We start from the raw sequence: 6,000 nt of genomic DNA, 5'->3' as shown, positions 1-6,000 counted from the left end.
AGCTTGTAAGCCACATCACTAATCTTCTCAAGTACCTCATAGGGCCCATAATACCTAGGTTGTAGCTTGTGGTAATTGTGAGGTGCTAAGGTCTGTAACTGGTATGGTATCAGCTTCAAGTAAACAAAATCACCAATTGTGAAATGTCTCTCTATCCTCTTTTTGTCACTGTAATGTTTCATCCTATTCTGAGCCATCTCCAAGTTAGTTTTTAGCACCGATAAGACCCTATCTTGTTCAAGAAACCTTTGCTTCACAGTATTAACTCTTGCAATGCGGGGAGAAACTGGCCAATCAAAAAAGGGGAAAGGAAAGAAAGGAGGGAGGAGAGGAAGTAGCCAACCCGGACCATAACACGACTTGGTTCCTGACCCGACTACAGACTTGATTTTTCCTGCACAATTTTGACGAAATTTCGTCACTTTGTCTCCAATTTCCACCCAAACCCAACTAGGTTTAAGCTAAGTTTCACGGAGAATGAACTCGTGGGTTCTGTGAGTCTCTCGGGTGCGATCCACCATTTTTTCAATCACCACCGTCATTCAACTCCCTTTGGACCCAGGAATAAGTCCTAAGCATCGAGTGAGGCGTCAGAGTTCAAATGGACGATGATTCGAATGGCACCAATCCTAGGGTTTCCGGCCGCCTCTTGCAGGTATGAAAATTCTTCCTCTTGTTATTTTCTGCAATCCCGTGAAATTTGGTGATTTTTGGAGTCGGTCGAAAAACTGGGTTTCCGTTTGCTAGAAACCGCCTCATACGGCGGTGCGTACGGCAACATGTGGCCAATGGGCCAACTTTGTCTTTCTAGGCTAAATTCAATATTCTAAATCCAATTTTGACAATTGTTTGATGTGATTTTGTTGTTTGAGCCTAGTTTCGTAGATTGCCGCCCCTGGACCTTTGAAGTAAACGATGAACCGACCGTTAGATCATCACCAAATTTTAGTATGGTTTTGTACGTATTATTTGAGGACCATGGTAACTTATGGATGGGAAATCTGATGGGCAGATCTTCCTAATTGATTTACTAGGGTTAATTTTGATCAAAATGTTCTTCATTATTCTTAAATACTAAAATTAGTATTACTAGAGACTAGGTAGGGCTTAGTGGGCCTATATTAGTTAGTGATTATTCCAGATAATATATATACCTCGATTTACGTGTATAAGATGCCTTATTGTGAGATATATGTGCTTGATAATATGAATTATATGTATGATAACTGTTATGACAATGTGAGCCTAGAATTCTATTAGAAGTATTCTATAGAACTTATATGCTTGTGTGACATGTTAGTTAGTGGCCATGAGAAGTTGATAGTGCATATGCCTACGTTGTAATCATAGGGGTTAAGGTAGGGGTAGGTTATGTGTTGAACTTACTGCACCACGTAGTAGTGGTACATGAATGGTTCTGCTTGGTATATCCACAATAGGGGACCTTACGTATTACAGGGGTGATCATTCTTAGTATATCCGCGATATGTGTTCACCACTTGCACGATTAGTCTATACTTATGGTTCTACTTGGTTTATCCGCAATGAGGGACCATACGCATTCTAAGAGTGATCATGCTTGGTATATCCGCACTAGGTGATCACTATTTAAAGCTATAGGATACAGTCCTGTTTGGTATATCCGCAATGGGGACTATTAGGGGTGATCATGCTTGGTATATCTGCGATGGGTGATTAGTGCCTACATTATTAGACTATGCATATGGTTTTGCTTGGTTTATCCGTAACGGGGGACCATACGTATTCTAGGAGTGATCATGCTTGGCATATCCATGATGGATGATCACTACCTAGAGTTAGGATATGGTCCTGCTCGGTATATCTGTGATATGAGACCATACATATTTCAGGGGTGATCATGCTTGGTATATCCGCGATGGGTGATCACTACATGCACGATTAGATTATGCATATGGCTCTGCTAGGCATATCCGCAATGGGGGACCATACACATTCTATGGGTGATGAAGATTAGTTGTACTTGATACATTTTGATAGGCGACCATATTTTAGTTGGATTCCGTTAAGTGGCCCAGAACCCCTAATGTTACTCATTTCTATATGGTTAGTCCAACCCTATATTTGAGTGAATAGGAATTGCTCACAATAAACATTGTGTTTATAAATTAGATTTATCATGTTATTACTTGGAATCTAGGTTAGGAATTTTGTAGAATTCCTTTATTAAATTTCGTGAATTGATATGTAATCTTATTGATTGATTAACGTAGTTAAATGTTAATATCGTGCATCTTTGATTATTGGGATTGATTAATTGGAGTGATTGTGGAATGATGTTGGATATGATTGTTATTACTATGATAAGATTCGTTGACCAATGTGGCTAGAGAATAATATTGTGCTTCTTTGGTTGTTCTTTGAGATGTTGCATAGTAATAACATCGGACGGGTTGTTCTTTGAGATGTTGACCAACGTGGTTGTTCTTTGGGACGGGGCATACACCGCATGGAAACCTAGAATCGGATGGGTGATCCCAATATTAGAATCACAATCTTTAGTTGGAAATCGACCTAAACTGAGCAGCTATGGCAGCAATCCAATGAGGGAGAAAAGTTGGAATTGGAATATTCTTTCTATTAGTTCAAATCTAACCATTATAATGAGTGTGCAGAAAGAGAGATATACCATTAGCTAGCAATCCAGTGTGTGATTGCCAGTTGTACAACTTCAACAAACTTATTGAAATAACTCCCTGCAACACTTGGCCTATTACAATTGAATCCAAAGATCCCAAATCATTACAATTCAGTCCCCAATTCACTTACAATTTAACCCTTTAACTATAGCTAATTATTATCCTTGTGATTGAAGTAATCACATATATGCAATTCATAACCCGAGTTTGTTCTGGTGGAGTTGGAAGCATTGCCCAGGACGTAATATTGGGCTTGCAAGTATGGTAATATGTACTGCGATGTTGAGAGAATAAGTGGGTAAATGGTGGATTTTGGGTTATGGGCAGTTGTAGTTTAGCTCCATTGATATGCTGGGTTGCACAGACAAGCCTGAGAAAGAAGAAGTTGTAGTGTTTGGGTTTTGTATGTGGCTGACGGCATATGACGTTAGACTACTTGGGTGCAAGGTCAGGCAATTCTTGCCAAATTAAGTAGCCCAACTAAGAAGCTTCTGTCAACAAAGATGCTTCACTCATGGATAGAATTTAAGAGTATGCTACATATTTATTCGACCATCGACAAGCTCTGAAGAAACTCACGAAACAAAGAGCTTACGAGATTCACCGACCTCAAAAGATATGTGAACTGGAGGAAGTCTTCTCTAGTTTTGTAGAGCTTACAGTGAAGGCAACACATGTTCAGACCCCAGCAAGAATCGTTGATTTGAACTTACGAGCAAAATGCCAACGCTGCACTTTTAAGGCTTCACGAAAGAAGCCCAAGAGAGGTTAAGAATCCTTGAAAAGCTAGGTTGACCTAGCCAAAAGTCCTGCACTTAGTGTCAACTGTATTTAGAGGAACTCTACTGGGAGCTCCAACCTGATGGACTAGCTGCATTTCCGACCCAATAACCCCAGCTCCTTGCTCCAGCCCATGAAGGCGATTGGGCTAAGGGGGGCCTGAGTAAGAGGCCTGGCTCGAATCGGTAGCCCGAGAGTCTGAGGCCAAATGATGCATGGTTGGCGTCAGGCATGTTATAAAAAAAAATTTTGCGTCAGGCACATGTCGCACACGTGCGTGTGGGGGCACATCATCAACAGCTTTTCAGTTAATGGGGCCCACGGTCCAGAGGTTTGAATGTTACCGCTGGTGGACTATGTGGCACGTTTTCATCCGTTAGATTTCAACGAATACTTTTTCTAAACCGTTAGATTTCCAACGGTAAAAAAAAAATTTCAAACCTTCCGTAATATCAACCATCGGATTTGAGATCAACGGTCCACGTTATTCGCCTTTAAAAATAAAATAAAAAATCATATATGTTACTGTTGTGCCACGTGGCACAATCTGGAGGGTTGGATTTCGAATTTTTTTTAATCCAATAGCAGAAATTAATTAAGTTAATAAAAATGTTAAAAATTAATAAAAAAAATCCAAAAAGAAAAATTCAAAAATTCAAAAAAAATTTTATTTTACTTTTCTATAAATACCTTCACATTATCTTCTACCTTACACCACAATTTCATTTTTTCTTAAATACTTTCAACCACATTCCAATCTTTCTCTCAAAGTTTCAATCCAATTGGTTTCCAACAAAATGACTAATGATGCAGGTCTGAATTGGACGCTTATTGAAGATGTTACGTTGTGTTCTAGCTGGGTTGAAGTTACTCATGATCCGATTACAGATAATGAGATGCAGTTGATAGAAATGTGGAGTCTTATTCATACCCTTTTATCAAAATTTATCACCAAAAATTGTCTTTTCGGATAATGACACGTGGTGTAACGAGAATGATTAAAAATCTTATCCGAAATTACAAATAAAATTATTTTGTATTATTGACTATTGCCATGACTATTCAGTTAAGGATAGAGATACAAAAGACAATTACTTTTCATTAAAGGTAGTTACTGTTCACTGGAGGGAATTGAATAGGAAGTTACCCTAAGGGACCTTTGATAAACTAGAGTTGCTATTATGGGTAACAGGAGTACATCGGGAACTCGCAAAGAAAGAAAGGCGGCATGCAAGAAGCCCCAATTGGTGTCGACTATTAACAAACCACTCCTAATTGACTCCAATGTCTTAATCCTCTCGCACCAGTATTTAGAGGACGCCCACTCTCTTCACGGTGACACTCTTGTCCTCAAAGTTCAAATTTCCAACGCTATGGTCAATCGCATTACGGTAGTATGAGATTAAATATTGAATTTTGTCCTTTGACTTTATATGCAACTTACAATTTTTCATATATTACCCAAATTAGCTAATTTCGAGCCTAATTTTGTTCATTACTGATTTCAAACCTAGTTTTAATTTGAATTTTTTAAATCTAATTTTTAGTTGGAGTCGTATGTGTACATAAAAGAAAAGCTTTTATTGCATGTGTACGTACATATTCATGAATATGTTTGTGATCATGATTATGTAGTAAGGTTTTCATATCTGTATACTTGCATTTTTGTACCTATAGCTTATCATTGTTCATGTATGGATAACAACTTCTTTGCATGTTGATGTACTGGTCTTGAGAGCTAGATTTATAGGGCTCACTCCATGTCGAACTTGAATGATCTGAACTGTTATTTTGTAAGTCTCGATTCATAGATCATCTTTGCAAAAATTCAATTCAATCCAGAAACATTTGTCTATTTCATTATCATGATGGAATTTATTGTCTCTTATAGAATAAAGTGTTCGTCAATTTCTTTGAACTCAATTAGATATCTCAAATATTTCAGATTTGGCTAATATTTTTCAAAGATGATTGATGAGGTGCAACTTGAAAAATAGACGGTTCAGATCATTGAATTTCGATGTGGTGTGAGCCTACAACTATTATGCATCCAAGTAAGATCAATTCCATTTTAATAACTAAATTTGTAAATGGCTCAACACATATTTTAGCATCTTATAGCCCTTATATTCCAATATGTGATAGAAAAATGTTTGCGTCCATGAGAATTTTTGGTACAGTCTAGTGGTATTCCTCTTCACTTGTAAGTCAAAGGTTTTAGGTTAGATTCCGCCAAAGGCAAATTTGAACTATATTATTGTTAGCCCATTGTGAGGCTAAACCCACCCTCTTCCCTTGTGTAAATAATATTGTTTGTTAAAAAAAAATTGAATATTTTCAACCATGGATTTTTATTAGACACAAAAGTCGAGGACAAAAATCATGACTGGGCTAAAATGTAATTCACCTCTACACATTTTATAGGTATAACTCAAGGTAAGCAGTTTTTATTGTGGACCAAAACTTCAGAAAATGATCTAACCTGGATGTATAATTGAGTTTATGCATTTTAATGGTTAAATTCATAAATATCTCGACCACA

Source organism: the organism of the source record quoted next, unplaced genomic scaffold (assembly GCF_019419815.1).
Source record: "Pyrus x bretschneideri cultivar Hongxiangsu unplaced genomic scaffold, Pyrus_bretschneideri_v1 Contig7, whole genome shotgun sequence".
Taxonomy (NCBI): domain Eukaryota; kingdom Viridiplantae; phylum Streptophyta; class Magnoliopsida; order Rosales; family Rosaceae; genus Pyrus; species Pyrus x bretschneideri.
Note: the sequence above shows the minus strand (reverse complement) of the source record.